Consider the following 11,756-nt stretch of genomic DNA (forward strand, 5'->3'; position numbering starts at 1 on the left):
CACGGCGGCTCCCGGCTTGCGCGGGAAGTGGGCAATTTTGGCGGGGTCCCCCGTCTTCCTGCCACTGCTGCAGGCCGAGGGATTCTGCCGGGCTGAATAAGCAGGCAGCGCGCCGCTGGCTCGCTCGAGCTGGCAGAGAGGAGGCGGCGAGCACGGGGAGGGGGGCAGAGAAGGGGGGGGACGGCCAGATGGAGGGCCGAAGGGAGGGGGGAGCGCTCGAGGCAGCCGCGGGAGGGAGGGAGCGAGCGGAGGAAGCGAGACACCTACGCAACCACCGAGCGAGAGGAGATCCTTGGATGCAAACACAGGCGTCCTCCTCTCCCTCCCCCCGCCTGCTGCTCACATGCCCCTGATTCATTTCCACATGCCGTACACGTGACATGCTAATTCAGGGCTACTACACAATTCCAGGGCGGTGGGAGGAGGAGGAGGAGGGGCGTGCAAAAGCCAGGCGCACGCTGCAAAGCCAAGACTGCAGCTTCCCTCTCTCGTGCGCGCAGGGGAGCTTGGCTGGCTGGCTGGCTGGGGCGCATTTTTCAAGCAGCCCCCGCAGCAGCTTGTGCCCCCGTCCGCCCCACCTCGTCAGTGTGTCTCCCTGCGAGTGCAGGCGGCGGCGGTGCCTCAGCAGCGCCCTCCCGTCTCACCCTTCGTGGGGACACGGGGTGACGGCAGACGGAGGCGCCCTTCGCCTGCGCTTCCCGGCGGCGGCGGCAGCAGCAGCAGCAGCAGTACGAGGGGGTCGGGGAAGGCGGGGCCAGCTGCTGTTGCTGCCGCCGCCGCCGCCCGCCTCTGCCCTTCTCCTCCGAAGTTGGGAGCCTTAGAAGGGTTGAGGCTATATTTAAACACAAACAAACGCACGATCTTATTCGCTAGGGAGAGGCGGGCGGGGGAAAGGGGCGCGCGGAGCGAAATACGCAAACGGGCTCAGGCCCCTCCCCGCGCTCGCCTGCAGCAGGAGAAAGAAGGGGGGCGCATGTGGAGACTGCAAGCCTCCGGCACGTTTCCCTGAGACTTGGCTCCACGGAATTCAGTGGGGCTGCCTTGCGAGGGAAAGAGAGGCGCGGCGCTGCAAAGAGAGAGGCGAAGGCTGCGGAAGGTGGCCCAGGCTGTTTGTTAAACTGAATAGATCATTTTAACCCGCGGGGAGCGGGGCTGTCTGAAAGGAAGGAGAAGGGAAATTCCTCAATGGAACGAGTCGCAGTCACCCGTAGCAACGAGTGCTTTTCATTACTATTTTAAGATCAATAAATACGCGCCTCGCTCACAAATGGCTTCGGTCCATCGGGCTGTGCCACAGATGACAGGGGTAGGAAGCAGGCAACTCTCCGCAAGAGTCCAGATACATCGCACTTACTAATTTATTATCTTTATTAGTGGCTGCATGGTGGTCAAGGGTCTCTGGGCGATGAGCGATGAAAACGATATAAAACCGCGATCCAATAAAAATAAGAACAACAGCACACAAAATCCCCAGTCAGTGACAAGAGATTAAAGGGATTCCAGTCACATTCGTGTGGTCTAATAGCAAGCAATGCCTTGGTGTGTTCACAATACATCACTAATCGGTGGGAAATTGCAGAATCCAGTGATGACTTTGCGTATGTGAGGTGGCCTTCACACGTTTAACACTGCAGAACTCTGGCATCAGGTCAAATGCAATGTTCAATAAATCTAGAGTGCAGAAATACCAAATAATATGCATGCAGGTGTGAGTCAGCCTTGTACGCAACATATACCTGTACTGGGAAGCAGCAGCCAGGTTTGCAACATATATTCACCATAGTTGCACACTGTGAATATATATTGCATGATTTCCAGTTATAATACATATTTTGGGTGTTAATCCAAGACACATGAACCCTGCTAGAGTGACTGACTAGCATGTGTATTTCTCATCCCTCCTAGAAAAATTTTTTGATACTGCCACATTTATTGTTTCTTTGTTGCCAAGGCATGACAGGAGGTGTTCCCTTTGACCCAACCTATCTGGCCTCAGGTAGCCTCCAGAAGAGGTTGGAGAGCTTGGTGCGCCCAAGGGCAGTGGCCCTTCCTCTGCTCAGAGAAAGCTGTCTCAGGTTGCTGGAGTAGGATAGCTCCTGGTATTAGTGTCTGAGTCAGTCAACTGCATGGAGCAGACGGAAGGGTAATGGGAGGCCTGCTGTGATGATACCAGGCAGGGATGGCCCATCAAACAAGAGGGAGATGCCCACATAGGTTGTCTGGGGGGAGGGTGGGCTGAAGGGTTGATTGGCAAATGCAGGAGCCAGTCTCTTGATCCACACAACACTACTCCTGGAGTGGCTTAGTGAGGCTCATTGTGGGGCTTTCCTCTCTAATGTAGGACTTCATCCTGGATTCAAACCAGCCCCCACCACCATGCAAAATTTTAGCTGTTCCACCACACCAGAGCTCTTCCTCTAGCTTTCCTGGTTTCTGTGACTTAGGTGGGAGAGAGGGAAGCCAAATGCCCCATGTTATGTCCAATGCCTCTCTCTCTTTTGTTGGTCATTATTGTATTTCCTTTTGTGTTTTCCTCTTTCCTTCCCAAGCTCAGCATGCCTTGGATACAATTATCCCCCACTCTGCATTGCTGAATATAGGATGACTCTGCCCATTTTGGGGGGTATGTTTGTTTTAAAATGCAGTTATTTATTACAGTTTTTGAGTAATACAATTAAAGTAACATTGAAATATAAATGGAAAATTAATGTGTATACTAAGAAGCCATCATCTGTGTTGTATTAGGGAATGATTAAGCTAGTGCATTTAATGGACACTGCGTACATTTGCCAGATGTGAGGGTTTGACTCAAATATCTATGTTTATGCTTCTTCTTTTTATACTAGTTTAAGAGCGTACAGGCCTTGAATTAGTGTTTAATGCTAGCACAGTCAGAAAACTTACCCAGGTCAAGAAACAATTGATCTCTGAGCCTCCACTAAGGATTGACTGAAAAAGTGGGTGGTATAGCCATAAAAAACCAAAGACCAAAGATTTGCTTTTCTATTAAAAATAAAGTATTGTGGTGAAAATCTAGCATATTAGCAGGCAGGTAGACTTGTACGGCATTTCCGTGCGCTGCTGTGGTTCGCCACATGACCGGAAGCTGTATGCCGGCTCCCTCAGCCAGCAAAGCAAGATGAGCGCCGCAACCCCAGAGTTGTCCGCGCCTGGACCTAACGGCCAGGGATCCCTTTACCTTTTTAGACTTGTACCTGTGTTCCTAATATGCAAGTTTTCAACTGAAGGAAGCATGATGTTCAAGGAAAGCATTCTAATATATGACCTTCCAGCATCAGTTGCATCTTCTGCATATTTGAACTGATCCTGAATGCAATGTAGACATGATGCAAAGCCTGCCCCCCACCAACAAAAATCCTGGCTACGACCATGAGGGGCAAGCTTTGGTTAGGAGGGGGGAAACCTCAGATTTGTATTGATTTTGATTGATTGGGGGGGCAGCTGCCCCCCTGCTTCCCTTGGCTATGCCCATGACCATGAGCTTAGTAGTAATAGATTCAGAAAAGGCAAATATAACTTTGCAGTCAGAACTTCTATCTTGGACATGGAGCCAGGCAGGTAATCAATGGAAAGGGGAGAGAAAAGGGATACCTATATCTATGACATGAATCAAATATCTGTTAAACGGAGGGCACGAAGGCAAAGCCACATTACAAAAAAAAGGGGTTATTCAGTTGTCTCAATCGCCATCAACCAATGGATTTATAGAAGTGCATGCCTGCCTGCTTTAGACTGATTAGTATCTGAAAAGGTATCTGAAAAGGTAAGAACAGTTCCATGTTCTACATCCCAATCAAATCAAGATATACAAAACACCAGGAGGAAGAAATTGAGAAGCAATTTCTGTTTCCTCTAGAACAGGGGTGGGTAACCCCAGCACCTCAATATAAGCTTCTTGCTGTTTTCATATACAACTTATTTCTGTTTTTTGTTTTGCTTATCCTTAAATATGGCACAAGAAAGATAGAGCCAGATCATCTTGGATTACTGAACACTAGTGTGTACTTCCATTAGGAACGTAAGTGTATAAGAACTGTCCTGCAGGATCAGACCAAAAGCCCATCTAGTACTTCATCCTATTCTCACAGAGGCCAACCAGAAGCCTATGGGAAGTTCATAAGGAGGACTTGACTGCAAGGGCATTTTCCATACTTGTGATTCCCAATAACAAGTACAGTGGTACCTCAGGTTAAGTACTTAATTTGTTCTGGAGGTCCGTAATTAACCTGAAACTGTTCTTAACCTGAAGCACCACTTTAGCTAATGGGGCCTCCTGCTGCTGCCGCACTGCCGGAGCATGATTTCTGTTCTCATCCTGAAGCAAAGTTCTTAACCTGAAGCACTATTTCTGGGTTAGCGGAGTCTGTAATCTGAAGCGTATGTAACCTGAAGCGTATGTAACCCGAGGTACCACTGTATGCCTATGTCATGCTAGCATAGTTACTTGTGAACCCTGGACACCATGCTTAAAATCAGCCTAAAACTGCACTTTAATATGAATATACCATGATACTTCAGTGCTTCTGCCACATTCAGGCTTTCATTGTCTATTCACACATGGCAAAACCAACCATCATGTGTGATGCTCTCCCTCCTACTAAGCGAATATATGTTCTCCTGCTCTCCATCACTCTTGCCTTGCAAAAATAAAACATAATAAAGCAGTATTTTCTCTCTCTCTCTCTCTCTCTCTCTCTCTCTCTGTGTGTGTGTGTGTGTGTGTGTGCTGCTACTGATCTCATTTGTATAATGCAGAATTTCTGTAGCACCAAGTGCTGATTCTCCATGGACCACAGTTAGTGACATATGCTTTCTTGATTCTCACATCCCTTTTCTTTATGTCTTGCCTATGGAACTCCAAGTAGCATCTCTCATTAGTTCAATGAGGGGCAACTCAGGACAGCAGCTGGCTTGCTTGCTGCTCCTGAAAATCTCCCAGGCACAGAAGGTAATTTCAGTTCAGTCATCGCTCAAGGTCTTCCTGGACAAGGTGGGTGTATGTGTGCATGTGCCCGTGTGACCAGCTACACCACCTCTGCCTCCGTGGCTCAAGAATGGGTGATTATTGCTTCTTATCCCAGTCCAGTGAAGTGGATGTCTAGCGTTCCCATTATACAGACAGTGAACCAGCTATGCATCTTATCTACAATTTAAATTAAGGCCACCCTGTTCCAGAACCAACACTCTATGCACCTTAGGACTGGCTTACCCGTGCCAGTACAACACTTGATCATTCAGGGTTTGATTAATCAGCAGTGCACTTTGAAGCAGAATATGTGGTCTTGAAAAGCACATTGTTGGATATGATGAGCTCCAATAAAACACAGACCAGAACAGATAGCACCAGCCATGATCATCTGACCTAATCACAGAGAATTAAACCATCTCATGAGGGCTAAAGCACACTCTAGCCATCAGAAAAACAGAGGCTAAAATACTAACAGGAATATTCAAATAATGTTAAAAGGCACACGGTTGATGTTAAAAGGGCCTGGGAGAATAAAGTAAGTCTTTGTGTGGTCCTGGAAGGACATGAATGTAGACACCAAATGAGACACTCTTGGGAGCAGGCCCAGACAGAGGGGGGGGCATATGGGCCACTTGGCCCGGGCCTCCAATTCCAAAGGGGGCCTCGGTCAGCATATTCACAATCGCAGGGGATGCACTGGGGTGAACGCGGAGGTGCAAAGGCAGCGGCAGCGGTGGGCAGATTCCCTGGAGCCATGGCTGGCAGCGCGAGAGAAATGCTTCCCCAGTGTCCATCAAAAGCACTATTGTATATCTATATTTTCCATTTTGTCTTTATATGCAGATACGGTTCAAGCCTTGAAATAAAATTATTTGTCAGCATAACTTTTGTGAAAATTATTTATATGCTTACTTATTTATAAGACTTCAGTTATTCCCAGGGTAAAAAGGGGGGGCACATTATCTACCTGGCCCGGGCCTCTGCCTGGCTTTGCAATTCCATACTGAGTGTGGAAGGCACCAAAGGGCCCACTCCCTTGTAGCTGCCCTCCAGTTTGAGTGGTTCCCTCAAGAGAAGGGCATCCCTTGGGGATCTCAGGGCTCAAGTAGGTACGTATGGGAAGAGGTGACCCCCAAGACGCGCAGCACTTTTAATTCGAAATACATTCCATGCTGCCCAATTCAAAATAAGTCCTAGCATCTGAACCCTAGTTCTGCTTGAACTGAAATCCTGGGCACTGAGGTTAGGAAAGGAATAGAAGGAAAGAAAGTCTACGATGGCTGAGTTTAAAAATGCTCATCCTGAGCTTCAAACAGAAATAGTTGATGAGGGAGAAATGAAGTGAATCACGGGCAGGTTAATAAGGCTTCGTAAAAGGTTAGAGCAAACTATTTAGGATCTGTGAAATCATTGCCTAGCCAAGGAGTTACATGCTTCATTTAAGTCTGGGACAGCTCTGGGTTACATGTCAGACTTTAAATTCTCAGAAATGGGGAGCAACTAGGAGCAAGCCATAGCAGCAGAGAGGGACTCAGTCTTGGAACTTCTATCAGTTGATCTCTTGGCCTATCAGCCTAATTTTTGTGTTCCCCCTTCCCTCTCTCTCACTGATGTACTCTGTGGCTAGGAGTGCTTTTCACCAGCTTAATTTGCTTCATCAGTTCTGGCTGTTCCTGGACAGGTACAACCTGACCACTGTAGTCCATGCATTGCTAACCTCAAGGCTGAATTATGGCACTGCACTCTATTGGGGGGGGTGTCTGCCCTTGGGTACCATTTGGAAGCTCCAGCTGGTGCAGAATGCAGCAGCCACTGCTGATGGGTGTATTTGGCCAAGAACATGTGACACCATTGTTAGAACAACTGCCCTGGTTGCCCATCTATCATCCTTGTATTAACCCACAAAGCCTTGAACAACTTAGTTCCAGGGTACCTTAGGGATCACCTTCTATTCTAGCTCAGTCACTGAGATCATCTGCAGCAGCATCGTTAGTTGTTTCCCAAGTTGGCAAGTCTCACTTGATAGCAGCAAGAAGGAAAGCCTTTACTGGGAGAGCACAGATAGCTCAGCTGGTTAGAGCTGAGCATGATGCTGGTAACATCAATGTTGCAGGTTCGATCCCTGTATGGGACAGCTGCACATTCCTGCATTGCAGGGGGTTGGACTAGATGATTCTCAGGGTCCTTCTCAACTCTACAATTCTCTAATTCTATGTCTAGTGTCCTCAGCCCAATATTGTGGAAAACACTGCTGACAGAGATTCAGCAGGTGTCTTTAGTGTAAAAGTTAAAACCCCTCCTGAAAACTTTTCTATTCCCCCAGGCCCATGCAGGCAATTAAGAATACATCTTGTACATAACACATCTTTCCACAACAGTTAATTGATGTTCGTTTTTAAGTTTTTAAGTATGTTTACTGTGTGGTTTTAAGTTTGTTTGTTATAAACTGCTCAGGAATATTTTTATGAAATATTTATATTAATAAATACATATGTAACTCCATGTGCCTCATAAGTTTTGGAGAACACCACAAAAGCTTTGGTTTTGTGACATTTTGGCTGGTTCCAATAAAGATGTTACCCAATTGTGGATTTTAGCACATAGGAGTGCAGATCCAGGGACTGGTAACTAATCTGGAGTGCCAAGTCTGGTGTATAATGTGGGCTATTTACAATGCAGTCAAACCATGTGCTAGACAGGCACATGGCAGGATTGGAAGCTCAGAGTTTTCCTGTAAGTTTGCTACTGCCTGTGTTGCTCTTTCCCCTCCCTCCCTTAGCAGCCTTTACCAGCTCCTTTGGCAGTTCCTTTCTTTCGGCTGTGCCCTTGGATTTTTGCGGGTCAGTCACTCACGCTGGACAGTTTGTTCCTGCACGCGCTGCCCTCCTTTAAAATCTGCAGGCAATGCCCGGGGGAATCAGGAAAAGAAACCTTTTCTCCTGCCGCCCTAGCCCCAGTGTCACCAGCTCGGGCGTGGAAGGGGCTTGCATAGCAGGCAAGGGAGCCAAGGCAAGCCACAAGGGGGCATGTGCTGTTCTAATTCATAAAATGTGCATTCATTGACAAAAAGAGAGAAACCCATCGCTGAACACTCGGTGAATGGTGTGTGCATAAGTTAATGCTGCGGTAGCCGAGACTCTCGCAGGTGATAGCTGGGGGGCTGGGGCTGGGTGAAAAACAAGAGAAAGGGGAGGGAGGGAGGGAGGGAGGGAGACCAGTTTGCAGATGAGAAACTGAGAGCCTAAGGAGGCGAATCTGCATGAGCCTGGCAGATTGGGGTCTGAGAGTGTATCTTGGGCTTTAAGGGATATGATGGTGCTGGTGATTTAGTAGTAATAGTGAATTCATGGCTTTGTAAGTCATCATCACTAGAACTAGTAGTATTAAATCCATCACTTTATAAATTTGAAGCAACTAAGACTGCAGTCCTGTGCAGTCCTCCTTTCCCAGGAGTAAGCCCCACTGAAAACAATGGAACTTATTTCTCAGTAGGTATGTACAGGATTGTAGGAAGGAGAGGATGCTAGCCTCTTGTGGTTATCAACACCCCCTTCCACAAAGTGGGCAGGACCCTCTACAGAAAAAGGGGAGGGGGGGAGTTATGTAGACAGTCTACACATGCCTCCTCAGATAGAGTCTTTAGAGCCAAGTGGGGGAAACAAACACACACCAGAGCTGCTGACTTTCCCAAGATCGGGGGTGGGTACAGCGTCATACATGTGCGATGCTGAGCTCTATGCTCACCCTCCTCCTCATGCACGCGCAACATTGCCAGCCACCACCATGACTCCCTGTCTGCAAACACAGTCCAGACCACTGCCGCCTGCCATTCACCCACCGCTTTGCTTCTGTTGGTTCTCTGCTGCTGCCACAGTGACTAGGTCAAGGCCTCTGACTCAGTCATAAGGCTTCCACTGAGGCCCGCTGCAGCCGCAGACATACTTCTGAAGTGTGGCCCAGATTCTAGAAGAACATCTGTGGCTGCTGTGGACTTCAGTGGAGCCTTTGCAGCAGTGGCCTTGGCCTAGTCACAGCAGCAGAGCCAGCGAAGGTAAGGTGATTGGCAGGCAGGCTGGCAGTGGCAGCGGTTCGAGGCGGTCGGGCCTGTGTTTGTAGGCAGGGGGCAGCGGGGGTGGCAGGGCATGCTGTGCAACACATGCATCATTGGCAGAAGGCCAAGGAGGAGGCACACATCATTGTGGGGCCTCAACCCTGCCTGCAAATATTAACTTCCCCAAAGAATCCTGAGAGTTGTAAGGGTGCTGATGATCCTGTGTTGGAGCACCACCAGCAGTTATCTTTCCACAAGGGCTGACATTGATGCCAAAATCCAGCATCGCCTGAGCTCTGCAAGTGCAGTTTTCTCCCAACTGAAGTGTTTGGGGACCTGGACATTCACAGGGAAACCAAAATGCTTGTTTACAAAGCTATTGTACTACCAACTTTACTATACACTTGTGAAACATGGAGCACTTATAAATGCCATCTCCAACTCCTCAAAACATTCCATCAACAGTGTCTCCAGAATTTTTTACACAGCACTTGGGAAGGCAAGCAAACTAATGTCAGTGTACTGGGAAGAAGCAATGATTACCAGTGTCGAAACAATGATTCTTCAACACCAACTTAGCTGGACTCGTCATGTTTGGATGTCTGATGATCGTCGTCCAAAGCAACTACTCTACTCCCAACTCAACAATGAAAAGCAAAATAAGGTGGACAACAAAAGAAGTTTAAAGACGCTCTCAAGGCAAATCTAAAAAAATGTAGTATAAGCACTGATAACTGAGAAACACTGCCCTGTGAGCATTCCAGTTAGTGAACAGTCTTTACTAAAGGTGTCGTGGACTTTGAAGAAGCATGCACTCAGGGCGAAAAGGAGAAACGAGCTAAGAGGAAGACATGCTTGGCAAACCTTCACCGTGATCAACTCCCACCCGGAAACCTATGTCCCTACTGTGGAAAGACGTGTGGATCCAGAATTGGCCTCCGCAGTCACCTATGGACACACTGTTAAGACTATGTTATTGGAAGACCATCTTACTCGGCTACGAGTGATCGAAGACGAAAGAAAGAAAGAAAGAAAGAAAGAAAGAAAGAAAGAAAGAAAGACTACATTTCCCAGGATTCCCTGTAAAGATAGAATGCTCCACATGAACTGATTCAGAGGCATAATGATTCTGAACACTGAATTAGTGTATAACATCATAGCTAAAAACTGCTCATAAAGCTGTAGGAATGGATTTAGGCACTAGGCTATTATATATTACAGTAGTACTTCGGGTTACATACGCTTTAGGTTACATACACTTCAGGTTACAGACACCGCTAACCCAGAAATATTACCTCGGGTTAAGAACTTTGCTTCAGGATGAGAACAGAAATCGTGCAGCAGCAGCAGCGCAGCGGCAGCAGGAGGCCCCATTAGCTAAAGTGGTGCTTCAGGTTAAGAACAGTTTCAGGTTAAGAACAGACCTCCAGAACGAATTAAGTTCTTAACCCGAGGTACCACTGTATTCAGTTATTATTGTTCCTGAGTGAGATCAGCAGAGTACCATCCTTGCAGCTTAAACTTGGAAGCTAACACAAGGTTGAGTTAACCTTCTAGAAACAATAATCCAGAATGCTTTAAGGCAGCCTGGTTTTTCCTGGTAGTACACCCTTTGCTCTCCCTTAAAAACAACAATCATATACACATTGTTTTGTGAAGAAATAAAAGTAGTATTTACTTACATAATCTAGGTCTTGAAGCAGAAGTTGCAGCAGTTTATAACTATCAACTTACAAAAGTACAAAATATAAGTTGAAAATTGTGCCTGAGCTCAAGCGCATGTGGTCAGCTTGGAAGCATGATGAAGAAACAGAAGGCTGCCTAGGCAGGGAGGAAGTATGTAGGGTTACAGCTTCCTGCCAAGGCAGACACAGGAAGTGATCTCACAGAGTTCTCTCTAGCAAATCTTACAGTAAAGCTCTGTGAGCTTCAGCCCTTTCATATGCCTATCTAGCAAAACATGAATTGTTGGTTTGACTGCACTAATGTCCCACAAGAGCCATACTGACTAATCCCTTTAAAGCCTTCTAAATTAAGGTTTGCACAGACAACAGAATCCTGAGTGGACAGTACTAGTTTGGTCTATAGCTGGAGTGGGTCATTTTCTAATGATTTCTTATGGGGGTGGGGCGGGGCAGGAGGGACTAACACAGCAGGAAGAAAGATTTTGTCTCAGTTTCTTTACTGTGTTATTTTTTTTAACTTGGCGTTTTGTTTTTAAACATGGTTTGTTTTTAAACATGAGTATTTGTAGGGGCCAGGGCCCTGAATGCAGTGAGGAGTTGCAGAACCAGACCCTTGCTGTGTTTGCCTTGAGGGAGTCGGGTGAGGCCTGGGAAGTATGGCAAGATCATATGTGCAGCACCTGGAAGCAAGCCCAAGAGGAGTACATAAGAGCAGCATTTCCCTCTGGTTCTTTGCCACAACAACGTGGTTTATATTCTGCTGTTCCCAGTTCCTGTTTTCACTCCTGATCCTGCTTCAGTTCCTTCTCCTGTTCTAGGTTCTGTTCTTGCGTTCCAGCCTCATCAAGTTTCCGTCCTCCATTGAACTGCTACCATTGTTACCATCCATACCCTGGTTCTGGTGTGTCAGGGCTGAACTGCTGCCACCTTTGACCTGGACCGTGACACATGGGAACACTGAAAAATGTTATATCCCAGAAGAGGCAGCTGGTTGGACACTGTGAGAACTGAATGTTAGACTGTTCCAGCA

General features: G+C 47.3%; 1 long non-coding RNA gene across 1 annotated transcript in view; it reads right to left on the reverse strand.

The window, feature by feature from the left end:
• Positions 1-10,738, reverse strand: part of LOC310757751 — a 28,745-nt gene extending 18,007 nt beyond the window's left edge. Inside the window, exon 1 of the long non-coding RNA XR_014545451.1 lies at positions 10,724-10,738. This is a non-coding gene — a long non-coding RNA (uncharacterized lncRNA). The remainder of the gene's footprint in view (positions 1-10,723) is intronic.
• Positions 10,739-11,756: the final 1,018 nt, after the last annotated feature.

This window comes from Podarcis filfolensis (assembly GCF_964270895.1).
Source record: "Podarcis filfolensis genome assembly, chromosome: 1".
Classification (NCBI taxonomy): domain Eukaryota; kingdom Metazoa; phylum Chordata; class Lepidosauria; order Squamata; family Lacertidae; genus Podarcis; species Podarcis filfolensis.